This window comes from Eupeodes corollae, chromosome 2 (assembly GCF_945859685.1).
Source record: "Eupeodes corollae chromosome 2, idEupCoro1.1, whole genome shotgun sequence".
Lineage (NCBI taxonomy): Eukaryota > Metazoa > Arthropoda > Insecta > Diptera > Syrphidae > Eupeodes > Eupeodes corollae.
In genome coordinates, this window is record NC_079148.1 from 141,453,014 (window position 1) to 141,473,540 (window position 20,527).

General features: G+C 32.6%; 1 protein-coding gene across 1 annotated transcript in view; it reads left to right on the forward strand.

Annotated features, from left to right (window-relative positions):
* The first annotated feature begins 13,088 nt into the window (after positions 1–13,088).
* Positions 13,089–20,527, forward strand: part of LOC129945453 (adenosine deaminase 2-like) — a 40,157-nt gene continuing 32,718 nt past the window's right edge. Inside the window, exon 1 of the mRNA XM_056055218.1 lies at positions 13,089–14,219. The gene's annotated coding sequence lies outside the window, so the exon portion shown is untranslated. The remainder of the gene's footprint in view (positions 14,220–20,527) is intronic.

The window sequence follows — 20,527 nt, forward strand, 5'->3', positions numbered from 1 at the left end:
TCCAGAGAGAAAAATGTTCTAAAATTCATCACTTTCATTTGTGGATGTAAAAACACTTAAAATAAGGTTCTCCAAAGTAAATTACGCCTGTAAAGCGAACTAATCTGATGTGAAATATTTACAAAACTATAAAATTTAGGAAAACCCATCACACGACAAACAGGGAAGTATTAAAATTTTCTAATTACAAGTAGATCTTATAACGATTAATATTTTATATCCTTTCCTTTTCCATAACACGTCAAAGGACATCCATCTCCAATTCTCCATCCATAACTTAAAAATAATAAACCAAAAAAATAATAACTATAACAAAACCCTTTAACTTTATGACTTTTCCTTTCAAATAATGCTTTAACATGCTATATCTTTCCTTTAGTATAATTTCGTCCTTAAAGGTTTTTTTTTGTTATGTGTTGTAAAATATACATACACAAATACATATAAAAAAACCTCAAACACAATTCATTAATATTTTTGTGTGCTGTGCGTTTATAAACTTCAGTATACAAACTCTTGAGGACTTTTTCAAATCTACGTTAAATTTTTGTGTAACAACCTTAACTAACCACTCGAATGAAGTTAATTAAGGGCTTAGCCCAATATCACAACAAAATCTCTGTTCCCACCTACCTACAAACCTCCTTACGAGTATGTACCTTTTGCAGCACATGCCTATACGTATGTACGTATATATGTATATATATTTTCTAAATTACTCTCTTTTTGAAGGAAGTTTTCTGTAAACCCGACAAAGGAGACAGAGCTGGTAGGTTCCTAACCTGATGCGGTGTGGTGTGGTGTGGAATGGTGATGCCATGATGCTCAGCATCCCACTTCTGAGCCTTGTTGTAGTTCGCCTGTTTTTGTGAGTATGTTCAAGTGGGGGGTGGTGATGCTAGGCAGTCAGGATCAACGAAGGACATAATATAGGTACCATTGTTATAAACATACATACCTTTGTATGTATGGTCATAAAGTTTCAAAGGATAACTAACGGATGACTGTAAAATTCATACGAAAACGAATGAGAGAGAGAGGAACACTCTTAAGCTGCTGGCTTTTCTGCTGTGTGAAAAAATCTTTGTTTTACATTTTTGTTGTTGTTTGTCTTTCTTTCTTCAAATACCATACCTTACCTTTTGAATGAATTTGGCACTCGAACGGGGTACCGTAAAAGGAAAGAAAGGACGAAGGCGCATAGGAGAGTGGAGAATATTGCAAGTGTTTTTGGAATGTTCCAGATTACGTGTTGCTTACTCTGTCTGTGTGTCTGCAGTAGATTACCTGTGCACACATTTTCCCAAAACAACATACATCCGAATTTGGAAATTCAAATAACAATTTTCACAAGAGGTTCTCCACTCACCATAGATAGAGGTTAGGTACATGACTATAGAGCTTTTGCTTTGAGGGATTTACCATTCACAGAGCACCAGTCCAGAAGATAACCCATCATTTGACATGTTTTTGCTTTATTTCCAAGAGAAGAAAATACATATATTTTCCCAAAAACCTAAAGGCTTCATATAGGAATGTAATGTACTAAAGGTACCGTATAATTCTTTAAATTTTACTGTGGAGAGATTTTTTTTCTTTCATTTTCATTTAGATTCAGATTCATAGAATAAATTGGCAAATAGCATATTGTGTTAGTTGTGTATGGGATGCTGGGCCCTGGTATTCCTAATGGTTACGGTCATCTTAATAAAGACCAGGTTTATCTGAAACGATTAAGATTAAGATTGTCTTGTTATGTTGGAATTTCAATTTGTTTGGAACTAATTTGATCCGTATAAAGTAAGAGGGGTTACTCTTTTATGATGAAGAAAATTTATACGGATGAAAAAAGGATAAGGAATTGGAAAACCAATGATTGTTAGACTAGGAAGGAATTGGAGTGGTAAATGGATAGAATTTGATTGAAAATGAGTGAATGTTGAATTTGAAAAAAAAAATTCTTCAATTTCTTTAAATTTCCTGTTAACTGAAAATCTTTGAATACACATTGGCATATTTGACATTTGATATTTGATAATTATTTATTTATAAAGCAGCTGTACATTAAGATAACTTGAAGACTTTTTAACAAACAAATTGAAACCGATATTTGAATACCAGGTTACAGCTAAAAAGGTGATGATCAAATCTAATCAAGTTAAAAACAAATCGATCAATGGCATTAAATGCTACCTTTAACTTCTTAGCCGAATGAAAGTCAAGGTCTGCAAACAGCTCGCACCCATACGAAATTATAGGCAGAACAAGAGACTCAACCAACATTAAGCGACTGGGTAGAATTGATCTAATAACAGATAGTCCTATGAGCGATGCATAAATCTTCGACACAGCAGTATCAACGTGCTGGTAACCCAAGTTAGTCTATTGTTAAAGTTTAACCTTAAGTCTTTGACTTATGTATCATAATCAATTATGGAAATAATAAATATAACCGAAGGGAAGTTTTTAGGTTTGAGTTTTTTTTTAATATTGGAAAAGCTTTAGTTTTTATCAGGATTAAGTTTAAGCCCGTTGTAGGTCGACCAATCATATTTAGACTGTAGATCAATGTTCATTTAAGCTTTTGCATCCTTAATCATGCTCTTAGAAAAACTAATATAGAACTGAACAACATTCGTGTAGACATGGTATTGACAGAAGGGCAAAACAGAAGGCAGATCATTAATAAATAACATAAACAGTAAAGGCCTAATGATTATAACCCTTGAGGGACACCAGTATAAACAGAAAGGAACGAAAACAGTTTACAATTACAAGATACGGTTTGTATACGCTTGGTCAAATATGAATAAATAAGGTTATAAGTTATGTTAGAGAAGTTAAAATAAGTAGTCAGTTTATTACAAAGAAAATTCGAATTCAAGCATCCAAATGCCTTCAAAAAGTCAAGTAAGTTTATGACAGTAGTAAATTTTTAAGCAAAGCTGAAATATATCTAGACCAGAATCCTGACTGCAGAAAAGTCAAAAGTTGTTTGTTTTTAATGCATTTTTTAATTAGTTAGCAAGGAAAGATATGGGTCTGTACTCATTTCGTTCTTTGTTGTGGGATAGGTATGATTTTTGACATCTTCCAAGAAGTGGAAAATTAATATTTGTGTTTTAGAATTAATTATAATTATTGTTGAAGAAGAGGTAGGTAGTAATTAAGTCAGAGTTATTATTGTCAAGTCCAGTGCGTTTATCTTTTATAGAAATGATTGCATTTCCTACTTGATACTCATCCACCACAAAAAGCATTTTCTGGAATTCTAGAGGACTTGACACTAAATGGATTTTGGAAGACGAGAATTCACCATTCATATTCTCTAAATCAATATCGTCACCACAAACTTGGAAAAACTTTTCTCAAGTCAATGTTCTAAACTCCATTCCGAATAAAATTTTGAGGACTGATTTGAGTTAAAAATATTATTACAAAAGTTGTATTTCACAGATTTTTACTCGGAAATTTTAAAATAAGGGAAACGTTTTTTGAAGGTCGTAAATGATCATATCAAGAAAAATATACAGAAATTTAAAAATTTAAATTTCTTTGTTTCGCTTTTAAAATTCTTAAATTCCATTTGAAGTTTTACCCACCATTACAAGAGAAGCTGTTCTTTCCAAAAAGCTTTTGCCAATAACAATAAATGTGTTATAAAATAAGTTCACTGGGCAACGCGCAGATAAATTTTAAATTTCTAAAAGAAAACTCAGTAATTTTTTGAAGAATTTTTCAACATTGCAGTCCCAAAAAAAGTTCTAAGACTGTTGTCTTTTGGGATTTTTTCTTAAAGCTTTTTCAGATCACTCATCAGTTAAATAATTCATTAACATTAATAAATTTTCAAACCATTATTCTGCAGGGCAAGGGCAATGTCCCAAATACAGGTTAATTTGTTTATTGGTTTCAAGTTGCTACGGCTGCAACCGACACCTTTCAAACTCCGTTGTCATTTGAAGTGTCCGAATATTAGTTTAATGGTTTCCATTTGAAACAATACTAATTTACTACCTTTAGGTGGCGCTACAGTCCTGGGCGGACTTGGGTCTCAACCAACATGCGTCTCCAGGCAGCTCGGTCCCAAGCAAGCTGTCTCCAATTTCGCACGCCAAGTTGGTTGAGGTCTTCACCAACCTGAGTCGCGGTCTTCCTCTACTGCACCGTCCCTCGGGGTTGGATTCAAAGACCTTCCCGGCTTGAGCGTTGATGTCCTTTCGCTCTACATGACTTTAATTCTGCTTACAAGGTCAGTGCCGCTGTACAGCCCCCTACAGTTTGTCGTTTTATATTCTCCTCCATTCTCCATCTATGCGTACGGGACCAAAATTATCCCGAAGAATTTTTCTCTCGAAGCATCCTAAGACGCTCTCGTCTTTCCTTGACAGGGTCCAGGCCTCAGAGTCATAAATGGAAGCCGGGATGATGAGTGTCTTATAGATGGTCATTTTAGATGCTTGAGAGAGAACTTTACTTCTCAATTGCACTCTAAGTCCAAAGAAGCAGCGACTTGCAAGAGTTATTATTCATTTGATTTCAGCGCAGGTGTCGTTGTCTGCATTAATAGCGGTGCCTAGGTAGACAAAGTCCTTAACTACCTCAAATTTATAGCAGTCCATGGTGACGTTTTGTCCAAGACAGCATAAACTTGGTCTTGCCCTCATTGAGCACTAAACCCATCTTCTTCGCTTCCGTCGCAATGCTCAAAAACGCTCCACTGACATCACGCTTTGATCTTCCAGTTTGTCAATATCATCTGCGTATCCAAGTAATTGGATGGACCTTTGGAAGATTGTTCCTCTAGTGTTGACGGTTGAGTTTTGCACAATTCTTTCCAAAACGATGTTGGAGAAGTCGCATGACAGTGCATCGCCTTGTCTAAAACTTTTTTTGACATCAAATGCATCGGTGAGATCTTTGCCGACCTTGATAGAGCAGCGTGCATTCTCCATCGTTCTTCTGCACAAACGGATAAGTTTGACAGGGATGTTAAAACTAGAACATTGCTCTGTAGAGGTCTTCCCTATGGAAGCTGTCATACGCGGCTTCAAAATCGATAAAGAGATAGTTGGTATCGATTTGAAGCTCCTGGGTTTTTTCCAAGATCTTCCGTAGTGTGAATATTTAGTCGATAGTGGACTTTCCTGGTCTGAAGCCACACTGATACAGACCAATCAGGTTGTTGACCAACGGCTTCAGACGTTTAAATAATACGGCAGAAAGGATCTTATGTGCAATGTTAAGGAGACTGATGCCTCTGTAACTGGCGCAATTTAGAGGGTCTCCTTTTGTATGTATCGGGCAAATTATTTGAAACTATAGATCGCTTTATAATTGAAAATTGCGTTAAAATTAAGCAAAACTTATTAAAAAAAGTTCTTCCACGTATTACGGGATGATTTCAGTCTACATAATCGACCGATTAGCCTATCAATTGCTAAAAACCTTAAAATTTTAAGGGAAAGGAAGCGTTACTGATATTTTAAGGAACGTTAACAATATCACTGTTTCTTGTTGCTGATGATTCAAATTTATTGAAATTTATGGTCTGAAAAAAAAAGTGGTAAAAAATTATACCTCGACAGAATATTTCCAAGGCCATCATTTGAATTATATTGTTATATACACTTGATGACAAAGTGTTTTCCTTATATTACAATAAAAGTGTGTTCAGTAATTTATCAACTTTCGAAGCAAAAAAAAACAAAATGACCTTATGCTTATCGATTTCAAAAAGAGGGTTAATGGCTACATTAGCATAATGTGCTTAAACTCATTTATCCTGACTCAATTGTTCACGTCTTCATTAATTCAATCTTATGATTTCAGGAATTGACCACATTTCAATACTGTAAGTTTGACATGAAGTTCAAAACAGCAAAACAAAAAATAAGTGAAGTGAACTAATATAGCATTGGAAAGTTTTGCGGAAATGTTATGTACCACAATTTTGAGTAATTCAACTCTTTCTAATGGTTTCTAAAACTTTGCCCTGAACCCTTCAAATGCACTTTCAAGCAATCCATCAGTCGTGCACTTATTTCAAACTAACATTTTTAAATACAGGGAAAAAACAAAAAGACTGAAATTTGTATTTATTGTTCGTTGAATCCTTGTTTTTCCCTATAAATTTCCATGGAGCTATAACTATTTCCTTTTTCCTTCATTTCTCATGTAAACATAATCACGCTAATGCACTGACAAATCATTCAAATCTAATTACATCGAATGAGTTTTCGTTTCCGAAAGTAGTTTTTCTTTTTTTTCTTTTTGTTGATGATGAATTCATTCATTATTTATGGTGGATATCGTCCTGTGCCTCGTCGACTGTGATACTGATGAAAATTCTACTTTTTCAATGCTTCTTTGCTATCTAATGATATCTACACAAAACTATACCTATCCTTGTACAAACCTAAAAGACTATATGGGAAGAGAGAACAAGTCTAACCTACAAAATATCAGTGAAGTGGAGGCTGCTATGGAGTATAGGTAATGGTAAAAGTATAGGCAAATAAAACTTGGGCCATTCATCAAATTAATCCAACAGAGATATCCTCGATGACTAGTTGATGCTTTTCGATTCCAATTCTGATTCTGATTCCAATTCCAATGCCAATACCAATACCAATTCCACCTTCATACAAGAGCTAACATCCTTTCCAATATATGAAGCATCAGCAATAGGTAATCATCATTTTACTAATGGCAAGGCTATTATTGTCCTGATTCAGGTTCCGGTTCGGGTTCGAGTCCAGACGAAAAACCAATTGGAATATACTCGTCCATAGCTATAGAAATGGTTAAGGATAGCACTGGTTAATTTTAAATACATCTACATATTGCATTTACTTCGTCGTTCTAGTTGCCGGCGGAGTGGCCGGCGTCGTTTGTTCGTCCGTCAGACTACGACGATATATTGTCGACTGATTGGATTAATTAAGTTAATTGACAAATCCGCTTTCAGAGGATATCAATAATGCACGGGACAACTCAACGAGCGGGATTAGAGGCGGCTTACAATGCATTGATTTTCGTCCGTGATAAACTGCCTACCTAAGTACGTCCTGCATAGTTGGTTTGGTAACAATATGTTTCAGCCTTAATAATGACCATCTACGGCATCCGCCGCCACCTCGTCATCAGCAAACGAGATTTCGACAATGTTTTGAATTTCAAGTGGCAGTGGATCACACGCTCCGTAATGATGATAAAATTCAACGAACTTTCATAAAGGGTGTTTTTTTTTCTGTAGGGGTGTGGAGTTTCGGAATGGAGGATAACAAAATTTAACATCAATTTCACTACAGAAAATAGTCAAGGCCAATTCTTGGGTCCGTAACATGAAATCAAGAACTTACCAAACGTTTCTTTCTTTAAAATTAACGTCGTATTCGATACGTATTTTTAAAAAGAATCATTATTTTCAAAATGAATTTTAACAATTTAAAAGCGTTGTTAAGTCGTTACTCTATTTATGTTTAAATGACAAACCAAAGCTAAAATAAATCACTTGACAGCTGTCAAAATGGCTACCAGTTAAAATAGTGTTACCAACTAAAGTTCTACACCTCTAAGAAAAAAAACACACTTTATTTATGTGCATTTAACGTACCTTTAGAATTTTCATACTAATCAGCGTATTGTTAAGGAATTATTATTATTATTTAACTAAGCACAACTGAAGTGTGAAATAGCCTTGGAATCGGGCAGTTGAATATTAATTTGTATATCATTTGTTTGTATTTTTATTACGACTTTGCAAAGTCGGCGGCGCGGCCGGCGGTATGTTAAATTTAATTGCACTCAAGTTTCATGAGATTCGAGTGGAATTTTTAATGTGAGATTAGCGAGAATGTTATGCTTGTTTAGATTGTACCTTTATTTTGGCAAAATTACAGTGGGGTAGCATGCATGATAAAGTTGGTTTTAAATTAATTTTCTTTTAATTACAAAACTAAGATAAAATTATGAGAATTCTCAGAAATAAGAGCTTACACTCGAATTGGTGCTTGAATTCTCACTAATTTTATACCTGTTCATCAGCTGTTCCACTGTGGTTTTGAATATAGTTAGAAGAACACACCGCGAAAACGTATACCGATTTCATAGTCACGTTTTGAGTTTTAAATCGAATTAATTATGCTAATCACAGATGGTATAGCTTCTGAAGCCTGCTGATGATGATGATGATGACGCGACAAGCTGTGGTTAGGTTCATTTGCAAATTATCTTCAACAATGCGCGAGTGGAATATATTATATTATATTATAGAAGTATATGGATAAATGTACTTTTAGTTTATATTAATCTCTGCTATAAGACACGCGTTTTATATAATATAGAATAGAAGATGAATCTTGAGGTAATTTAACACATAAATACATCGTTATGGTATTATGAATTAATTATACAAGATTTATAAATTATGTGAAATGGGAGGCAGAGGTCGTAGAAAAGGAGGAACGAAACAAGAAGGTACATTATGTACGTAGAGTTTAACGCAGGTATACTTTGGTGCTTTGTTTTTAGAAATTGTATGCAATTGTGTGCCTAAAATATTTAAAACTAATTAAAAGTTTTTGTACAAGATTGGTTGGCTATGATTGGAAATATAATATGCAATTGAACATTATAATAAATTTCATAAAATTTTAACAATATCTACTGTAGAATCAAAATAAGCTTGATTATCGCCGACGTCTTCGTCAGTTTGTTGCTCAAAGTAGTCGTTTTGATTTTGAAAACATTTTTGCGTCAAAAATACTTTATCACAAAATTTAATAATCATAAGTCAAAAAGTGTAAGGCTTTGCTCTTTCTCAAAATAAGTTCCATTAAATCCATCATAGCGATTTCATTATTAATTGTTTGTAAAAAATGCATTTAAAGAAGTAAGAAATGTATGTCGACAGATTCTGTTTCAAAAAATCTTTATAATAGTTCTGCAATTATTTTGCAGAATGCATTACTTTATACATTTTTCTTCAAATATTTAAAAATTATTTCATTTAAAAAAAAATCTTAGCTCATTAATTTTTTTTTCTTAAAAATTTTAATCAACATGACATTAAATTATAGAGAAGTCGAAAAAGTGGGTCTACCGATTACGTGTGTGTGACTGTCTGTATTCGCTCCTGTATCCCGAAACTTTGAAACAGTTGAGTTCAAAGTTGGAAATTAAGGTTTTAATATCCGTTAGGAGTTTTTTTTATCAACTCCTACTCGTACCAGTGGTGAACATCGGGTGCTGGTACCTCAAGTGGAGATTGGGTTGCAAACCTAGTGGAAAGTTGTTGGGGCAGCAAACGAGAGAGGGGTTTGATGTGTTTCCAGCCAGACTTAGGCAACAATTCTTGTGCATCAACGAGCGCCTCATGACCATCCGCATCAAGGCTAAGTTCAGAAATATTAACCTGATATATAAGAGAAGGATGACACCAAAGATATTTATGTTCTTCGAGCTCTTAGACAAAACATGTGAGTAGTGTCCTAGCTAGGATATTAAAATTTTCCTTGGCAATTTTAATGCCAAGCTAGGAAGGGAAGACTTCTTTGGTGGAATAATCGGGCAAAACAACCTGCAAGACAGCACTTACGACAACGGAATCAGGCTAATATATTTTGCTGCGGTGCGAAACGTCATGGTAGCCGGTGCGTGTTTTCCACACTTTAACATCTACAAAGAAACTTCGAGTTCTCCAGATCAATCTACCATCAACCAGATTGAACATATTTCGATCGACGCCAGACACGCTTCCAGCATCATGGATGTCCGAGCTAGGAGGAGCTAACATCGACTCCGACCACTACCTCATTGTAGCTAAGGTTGTACTTCGGGTTTCAAGACCCAAGGCAAAACAAGGAGGTGCTTGGAGAAGGTACAACGTCGAACGGCTACAATCGCAAAAGATGGCCAAATCCTTTTCCGACCGAGTTACAAGTAACCTTTCTCGAAGTTCTCTGCCACCAACAGGTGAAGTGAAATTCACAGGTACATAAACCTAGAAGCGAAGGCTGCAAAGACGAAAGTGGAAACATCATAGTGGAACCGCAGTCAATGCTGAGGATATGGAAGGACCACTTCTGCAGACTGTATAATGGCGACGAACGCACCAAATTCCGTTGGATGATCCATTTAACAAAGCCGACAATGCTGTCCTCCCAATTTAGACGAAGTGAAGATGGCCATATCAAAGCTGAAGCCTAATAAGGTTGCTGGAGCAGCTGGAGATAAGTTGGTTAGGAGCATGCACCAACTTATCTGGAAGATATGGTCGGAAGAAATCATGCCCGTTAATGGAACCTATTGTATTGTTTGCCCGATCCTGAAAAAAGGAGACCCTCTTAACTGCACCAACTATAGCGGAATCTGTCTACTTAACATCGCCTATAAAATCTTCTCTGCCGTGTGAACGCACAAGTGGTAAGTTACTTCACCCAACTCGGAGCGCGAAATTGGAGGCATCTAGCTATGGACCGAGCTAGATGGAGAAGTTTGTTGGTGAAAATTCAAATTTCCTCAAAACCAAACCGATAGGTTTGTATTAAACTTTCTTAAGAATTATATAAATTTTTAACTTGTCTTCTTTCAATGAAAAAAAAACATTTTTGTATTGCTCCCGGAGGGTTTTCCTCAATTGACTGTTATTTTATTTTTAAGTTCTCAAGAATTAATCAACCGATTTGACTATTTTTGTAATTAATTTGTCTGCACAAGCTCTTATACTGTGCCAATAATATTTGATGATCAAAAATGTCTTTTTAAAAACATATTAAAAAATTCAAGATTCAGTATTTTAAAAATTTGTTTACGAAATTAAAATGTACATATTATATTTATGTTAACTCAACTTACAAAATTTAATATATACAAAATTGATTAAAAAAAAAGTTATTACCATATTTATTTGAAAATAAGATGTTTTTTGAGAAATAAAATGGCATTTAAATTTTTTAACGCAAACTTTTTTGAAAGTAAATTTTACTATTACGTTTATTACGTTTGAGTCGTTTTTTAGATTTTAAACTTAAGAATAAAAAATTGTTGATAAATGAAAATCAAAATGATCGAATTTGACCTACATAAGGTGATAGTCAAATTGATACCTAAAAAGCTATCACAAAAAAATGTGATAGTCGTTTTCAAACAAATTTGTTTATTCCGAATAGAGCTACCAGACGCTTACACAAACAACTGGAAAATTTTCATAGTTCACTTTGATTCTTTAAAAAAACACATTCCTGCGACCTACAAAGCTTACGACATTCGAAAAAACCGAGAAAAGTAAGAATTTTATTCAAAATCAGCCAATTTGAAACTTTTATTTAGATATTTTATAAGAATCAATTTAAAATTTCACCAAGGCAACAACGAATTTTAACAATTTGAATCTGAAATTGTTCAATCGAATTGAATTGAGTTGAATCATCTTACACAGACGGAATGAAAATGATAGTCAATTTGACTATCAAAAATTTGATAGTCAACAATCACCTTAACCGATTCCACCCCAGGTGCCAATTTTTTAAAGTCATTTTGAATAGTAATTTTTTTTTGTCTGACACCAATGCCAAAATAACCTTTTTTTTAATGAGAAAAACTAACTTAAACTTTCCCTTGTGAAACCATTTTTGGTCAAAATAACGTATGCGATCGTTGGTGACACTCATACCTAAAATGTCAAGATTTTAAATCTCATTGATACAATTTCCATGCATTTAAATCAAGGTTTGCCCAGCCAAAAATAAAGAAAATAAATGACAAGAGTTCTCAACATCATAGTGTAGGAAAACTAGACCCAAAAATGTCATTACTTCTAGAAAAAATTTATATATAGATAAGTGCATTCTCTAAAAATGTCAAACATGTTTAAAAAAATTTCGGAGCAGCTAAAAATTTCAAAATATTGATGAAGGTTGTGTGTCAATATTGCAAGTGGAATGTCGTTTACAAAAATTACCTCCAAAATAGTTCTTTGCAACGAAAAACAACGTTTTTTACATCCAGTACAGTCTAAGAGAAAATCTAATTAAACCTTTTTTTTTACAAAAACTAATAACTTTCAAAATGTAACTGAAAATTTACTTTCAACACGAATACCTTCAAAAAAAAGGAAGTATTGACTTCAAATTTAAAAACAAAAATCAATTGATTTCTATATAAGAAAATTTAATCCTCAATATAATTCCAAACAAATTTTTTTTAATTTTCCGAATGTCTTCCCAAAAACCTGTTCAATCTCAAAGTATTAAAATAATAACAGTAGTAACAATAATAAGTAATTCAATTCATATAAACGAGACGAATTTAAAAGTTATGTCTTAGACGTCAGCTCAGTTGGCAAAGTGCATATTACTATATGTTTATGTATAAATCCATTTTTAAAACATACATAGAATTTGAAATCCATCGATGGGTTCAACTCAACTCCTAAATAAATATAGGCTTTAGTGATTTCAAGACGTAACCACTGAAGAACCAACTGCCTTTAACAACACTGTAAGATCTTTTGAATACCATAATTTTGGATTTTTCGTTATTTTGGCATACGTATTGATTGCATACTGTTCCCTTAATGGAAATGCTGGGAACTTTTTAACTTCATCATTAATAAAAGGTTTGTAAGCCTTCCCATTTGAAAAAAAATATACAATTTCTAGAACGAAGCCGGAAAGGTCAGCTCGTTATTCTTTTTGTCTTAATTTGCATGACTATTATTTTAAACATTGAAGAAATAACATATCACAATTATTATTACCTAAAAAAATATCACGTTCCTGATATTCAATTAAATGTTAATTCAATATTTAAAAAAAAAAAAACAAAAAAAATAAAAAAAACATGTGTTGCTTCTTGCTTCTCATTACTCGCATCAGAATGTATAAAACCCCAAGCTGCAACTCAAGACCAAAACACAAAAACCGATGTGATCCTCGTCATCAATTCAATATCGTTGTCGTCATTTAAAAAAAAAAAAACTCATTGTTTATTCCCCTCACTCTTCGGTCTTGAAGCCTCAAGTCACAACCTCAACCTTCAACAAGGAACCAGAACAAAACGCATACTGAACCGAAATCTTAGTATTTCATCGACCGCTGATCAGATCGCACGTTCCAGACTTATTTGAGTATTATTGCCGTTGCCGTTACCGCAGCCGTTTTCGTTTTCATCGCACTTTGCCAGATGATCAAATGCTTTAGCACTCAAAGTCGACTTTCCAGTTCTATTATTGACGTCGCAGTCTGCTGCCCCAGCTCCGAATCTCTGTGAGTGAATGACCATAACCAAACGGTTGTTTTCAGTATTAACGCGCTCCGCCAACAAGAATCTATAAAAAGAATAAAAATCTTTATTTCTGGTTCGAAAAAAAGCAAACATATGTAATAATTTAATCGGTGGCGCGTTTGTGACACTTTAATGCCGGAGGCTATCTGACATTCATTTTTAAAAAAGAAATATTTATTAAACATTTCCCCAAAGGTCGTTTCGTTCTGGTGGCTTGCAATTTTTGAGTTTTTGTTTATTTTGGACAAACAAAGAGTAAAAGGATTTTAAAACGTGTGCGAGGCTGCCAATGCGCTATTTTTAGCCAACGCACGCAGTATTTTTTAATTTTCCCGGAAAAAAATAAATGACGATACTTTTGTACAGCTTGTTGTATGCTACCTGCCTTTTTCCGTTTTCCCGACTCCGTGATAGCGAATGGTGACTGGTGAATGTGTAAAAGTGTGAACTGTGAAGGTGTTATTAATGCCCTGAAGTTCAAGCTAAAATAACGCGAGAGAAATACAAAATTGGAAGCAAGCATAATATTTTTTTTTTTTTTTTTTTTGAGGGAAGATATCTGTATCTGGGTTTATTGAATTTTCCAATTCCCGTCTGAGTGTCATTAATAATAAATGATGAATATGAATGATACCGCCATTGCCGCCAACAACACCACCACCGTCGCCGCCGCCGTTGCTACCGCATCGACCCAAGTGTGAGGTTTATAATTGATTGTGACGCGGTGATTTTGTGTTATTTTTTTTTATTGGTTTGTTAGAACGAGCATTCAACAATAACAACAACAAAAAAACAACATCGACAACATTAAACCATAAATTATTATTATACCTCCATAGAGGAAGCATTGCAGCCATAAAAAAAAGAAACAACCAGCAGCGGTATTTGTTTACCAAAACCATTAACAAAATTTTGATAAAATTTTGATGGTGAGTTAGAGTTCTTATTTTGTTATATTGCTATCTTATATTTTTTGGTTTTATTATGTGATTTCTCAATTTTTGTGTTTTTTTGTGGGGATAACAACTGAACAACTGGCATCAAAAATAATAATGTTTTATTGAATATTTGATATGAATTTAATGTTCATAAGAAATGTATCGACTTCCGGGCAGGCGAAGTGGTTGGGACATTTTATTCAAAAATAAAGTACACCATTGTTTTGTTGATAATGTCTGGTGTTTTGATCTGATGAATGCATCAATATTTTTTGTTAAATTGTTTCTTTTGTTGTGCATCAAATTTTCTGTAAGTAATAAACTGATTTCAATTTAAAACAAAACAAACATAAATGCAAGGATTTTAAAATAAAAAGCATGTATTGGTAGATGTAGTTTGGCTTGAGAAAAATATCAGAATTCAACAACATAGGACATAGTTTCATTTTGACAATGAAAAAAGAAGAATTGGAGGCGAACCCCACTGATAATTTCCCATCCGGTCTGTTGATTTGTCTTGCTTAAAAGTTTGTAGGTTTTTGTGTTGGGTTAACAAAGTTGTCAGTTGAATTATTCTTAAAAATTTTGAAATAAACAACAGTATTTATCATATCAAGATATGGTTTAGTTTGAAAATCTAGTTTTGTTCAATAGATTTTCAGTCGAAAACAAATTTTTATCAATTTTAGTAGCATTTCTTAAATTTTTACAAATTGGATGAATGCAATCAATTTAAGCGATATCAAGAACCGAACATCAATTTTTACCAAATGTTCGTTCTTTTTTTTTGTAGATTTTATTTTTTTTTATGAAAAAACACACTGTTGGATTTTTCTAAAAAAACTACTGAATATCGAAAACAATATTTTCTGTGAAATAAAAAAGTTTGAACACAATATTTTTAATTTTTGAAAAGCAAATTGAGTCGAAAGTAAATTTTTACTAAGTTTCAGTATTGTTTTTTTTTTAGGTTCTTATGTTTTGTAAAAAAACTGTAAATTAGATTAGAATTATCAAAGTTTAACCGAAAGTTGAAAACAATATTTCTTATAAGATAAAATATGTTTGAAGACATAATCTCAAGTTTTTGAAAAGATATTTTAGTCGAAATTCAATTTTACCAACTTTGAATAATGCTTTTTTAGGTTTTTATTTTTTGTAAAAAAAACTGTCAATTCGATTTTTCTCAAAATTTTACCAGAAAACTTTATTTTTCGTTGCAGAAAATTGTTTTGGAGATAAAATTATTTTGCATTCGTAAAATTTGCGAGCTGACACATTTTTTTTCAGTTTTTTTGATTTATAGAAAAAAACGTTAGTTGGATTTTTTTCAAAAAATGTATTTGTTTGGTATCACGTTACAATATATTATATGCAATTAAATTCAAGTCCCTAGCGTCATTGGTTCACCAAAATGTTCACCTTTTTTTTAAACTACTATGGTAAAAAAAAATGCCCACTCAATTTTCTTAAGAACCCTTTCTGCATTATTCTGCCTTATTATTTGTATAACAAAATTTATTTGAAGTCAATAACTTTTCTGCTTTTTGAGCTATGGGCACGCACAGACATATTTCTAAAAATCTTTTATTTCGACTCTAGGGACCTTAAACGTCGAGAAATTTGAAAATTTTCAATTTGACAAATGAGACACATTACAATAACTTCCTATGGGAAGTTAAAAACAGAATATTTTTTTTTAAAGAAAAATCAATGGATGTTTATTTCAATTCGTCGCACGAACTTTCTTCTGTAGCCAAGGAGCACGCTTGCAAAATAATGCAATCATCAAATATCATTGCATTTATTGAATTTACCTAAAGATAGGGAGTTAAAATTTTAAAATCACCAATTATTTTGAGCTTTAAAAAATTTCAATCGTTATTCGTCCAATGATTTGACTTCAATCAATTGATTAGAATCATTTGAGAATCCATTCATTCTTTGCATTTACTTGAAGTGTTTGTATTCTTTTGAAGTTTTGGAACTTTCGTTTAATTATTTTATTCCATTAAATTGTATTTTACTTTTATTTGCGACACATAGGAACTATATGGGCCCCCAAATTCATATTTTCTCAAAAACGAACCGTAAAATATTCATTCAATTTTCTCTAATTTTTTTGTTTTTTCCAGAAACCTACCCCTCTTATTACCGATATTTTGAGTTTCTGCTCAAACTTTTTTTATCTTGATAATATTTGATGATCCGTCAAGGAGTCAACATTTTTTATTTTAAAATTTAAAATACAGACGAAATATTTTTAAACAATATATGGATTTGTATTTTATTGTAATGAGAAAGCTATCAAAGGGTCCATGCATGGCCATGCTTCTGTATCCAGTCTTGTAAAACAAAGCAGTTATTAAAAAATATTTTATTGAGTTTCACTTAAAGAGTGCACTCATTGAATGCACTTAAGATTGAGACTTCCAATTTTGAAATCACCAATTAATAAAATTGAAAAGATTGCTATCATTATTCGTCAAATGATTTGAATGCAATAAATTGATTGCAATCATTTGAGAGTTTTTAGATTCTTTTGAAGTCTTTGCATTGTTTTGAAGTTTATGCACTTATCCACATTTACACTAATATTTTAAAGAAGAAAGATTTGTATTTTTGTATTTTTGTACGTAACGAATAAATTCAAAAAGTACTGGATCGATTTTAATAATTCTTTTTTCATTAGAAAGCTTCACTATCACTGAGTAACATAGCCTATATTTAGTACTAGATTCTATAGAAATCTTTAGAAATTCCAATTAAAAGCAACCGAAGATGTACAAGAATTAGCCATAAAAAGCCTTTTATCGCATACGCTTCGAAGAGTGTTAATGATATGACAAAAAAATGTTCGAAAATATTATAGAATACGAGTTGTCAGAATTTGTCAATTAAAATGTACCCAAGTTAGTGGCAGATGAAAAATAGCGTACGATGCTATAATCGAAAGTGTAAAAAATAACAGTGGTCAACAATTTTTTTGGAATCGCCCGTCAGCACGGGTAAAATTTTCATGCCAATTTAGTATTGTCAAAAGTATGATTATCCGGAAGAAAATCACTGGCAGTGGAATCGTCAGGAATTGCTGAAACCCCAACAGTCTGTATGTTCAATCCGTAAAAATGGTCCACTGGGAAAGCTCTTACAGGACACGTCGCTGATTATTTGGTCCATAGAGTTCATGTAGAAGCAGTGGACCGCACATTAAAACATATACGAAACTCATGCAATATGCTGTGTGGCGTAACTTTTGTGTTCGCTTAAGACTTTCGCCAAACTCTACCAGTTGTAACAAAAGGTACACCTGCCGATTTTATTAAATATCAATAAAAACTTTAATTTTGCGCACAAATATGGGAGCACATCAGCGTTACCACTTTACTTCAATTGAAGTAGATCTACTTCTTTTTTTCAAATAAATATAAAATCTACTTCCTACTTCGCACCATCATCAAAATATTGAAATCTACTTCATTTTCAATACCTGGTTTTTAACCTTTTTCAATTTTAATAAAAATAGACTGAATCTACTCCTTTTTTCTCTAACTCTTGTATGTAGTCTTAAAACTTTCTAGGGAATTAAAAATCGCTTGAGTATTTGCATTTGCAGTGAAGTTACGTCTTATCTAATGTATTCTAGTGTAACCCTTTTGTCATTTTCTATATACATGAAAGGGCCTAGAAGGACCTTAATCATAATTTCTAGTCAAAAGGGCTGTTGAAAATGTCTAGGCCGTATTTCAATAACAACGACTTGATTTTAGAAAATAATGCCTTAATTCTCATCGTTTCACATTTCAATAGACGAAAATTATTTATTGATTTTGTTTCGTTTTTAAACAATCCTTAATGACGTTTTCAAAGCTTATCGATCTTTCAATAACAAACTTACATACATAGTTTTATTTTGTAAATATCTTAATCTATCATACATATAGGGCTGTAAGGCAAGTTTTGCATTCGTAAACAAATTCGAATTCGAGATTTTAATCAAACATGACATTACGATGGTAGAGAAGACGAAAAAAGTGGTCCCCCGATGTTTTCAAACTAAAAATAACAGTAGTTTCAATACAAATTTTTCCATAGATTTTTTTTAATTCTTGCTAAAATGTATGTTCTTAGTTTAGCTTCTTTCAATATAAAAATATATAAAGGCTATCCCATCCCAATTAGAACCGTTATTTTGTTTTTAAGTTTTCTCAAGAACTAAACTATTTTTTTTGCCAAAAATATCATTGTTGTTATTTTTAATTTAAAAACAAATATTATTTTTTTCGAAATTTGATTTCTTGAAAATGTGTTATCATTTTTTACAAAATTGAAATGCCAGTCGTCTAATAATAAGTTCAAAATTATATACCAAAAATATTATTAAACTAAAATTCGAAAACGATTTTCAAACGCAAATTTAAAAAAAAATTATTTTTTCTTGAGAAATCAAATGGCATTTGCATTTTTGAAAACAAACTTTTTTGCAGGTACATTTTAATTCAATACAGAAAAGAGTTTTACCCAGACATTTTTGAATTAATAAGCGAGTTCATGCAAACTAGTCGTTCTGTTTGTTAATGTTTTAAGTTGGGCCCTAGTCTTATTTTGAATTTGATAGTTTGTTTTCAATATGAAAAGATATTTTCAAGTTGTCCAAAAACAAAGATGATAAAAGGTTTGTTCATTACGTATTACGATTACAATAACTATTTCTTGAAGAACTCGTCCTTTGCAATAAAAACATCCTAAAGTCATTTGATATAACCAACACGAGCCCAACCTTTGCTTTTTCGTTGCTAACAACCAAGATTTAAATTAAGAAATTTTACATTAACATATTGAAGTATATGTAATGAAGCCTTAAATAATTACATTTTTTTTCTACTTTTTTATTGAAATAATATAATTTAAAAATATGTAGAATAATATGAAAAAGTTAATTTTTGAAATCTACTTCCATTTTTCTCAATCTACTTCATTTTTTTCCCAAAATCTACTTCCACTTTTTTTTGAGAAGTGGTAACGCTGGAGCACATTTATGCAATAACCACGGTGGTAATTTTTCAGAAAATATACTTAAATTAGGAGACGGAAAATTTACTACTCTAATTGCAAACAGCTCCTAAGTACTGTTGGATATTGAATTAGCTCAAACTGTTCATAGTCTAGAAATTCTTATAGACACAATATATCCCGACATCAACAATCTTACAGTAAGACATTTTAATTTGCTCTGTTCAAGAGCGATGTTTTCGCCCAGAAACGACTCAGTAAATGAAATAAACAAAATTATTATTGAAAAAGTACCAGGTGGTTTTAAATGTTACAAATCTGTTGACACCGTATGCAACATCGAAGATACAGTGCACTACCCACAGGGATTTTTAAATTCCCTCAATCCTGCTGGCTAGCAACCTCATGAAATAAAATTAAAAATAGGTATGCATGTTATGCTTTTGAGAAAATTAAGCCCTCCCAATATGTGTAATGGTACAAGACTATTGATCAAAGAATTAAGAGATAATGTGATTGTTGCAGCTATCATTACGGGTCCCATTGGTCCCGATGATACCAACTGATTTGTACACATTAAAGGTTACACTTCCCTTTAAAATATCCTTTGCCCTAACAAGAAATAAATCTCAGTAACAAACTTTTTCCATAGTTGTTATCGACTTACGGAAAGAGTGCTTTTCGCACGGCTAATTCTATGTTTCACTTTCTCGAGTAGGATCTTCTGAAAATGAACACGTTTTGTTGCCACCTACAAATACCACAGCCAACGTAGTGTACAGGAAGGCTTTAAGATAAGCATACATTTTTTTTTCTAATTTAGTGATTCGTGGTCGTTTTAATTAGCAAGCTTATAACTTTAATATCTGCACCTATTTATGTCTACCTGTGTGAAGCCGGAACAGGCCGCTAGTACTTAAAGAAATTACAAAAGTTATTAGACAAAAAAGTTGTTTAAAAATTGGGTAAACTTTACACCGTAAATCAAGTTTTTGGCCTGATATTAAGCTGTTTTGATGTTGCTCGATTATTATTGACGGAAAAGAAGCTCCTCCGTGTTAGGTATTCTCCAAACGATATTACGCCGTAATTTAAGGTCTGAATGCTTTTATAGTGCACTTTACACAATAACTCAAGCCGGTCGATCACTAGTAACGTCTATTCGTATCTTCACTAAGTGGGTCCTTGAAATTCATCAAAATAATCCGTATTTTAATCAAAAAATCATCTTCCTATTTTTACCTTGGAGGTAAAGTTAATAATTATTAATTTTCAAAATGCGAGGT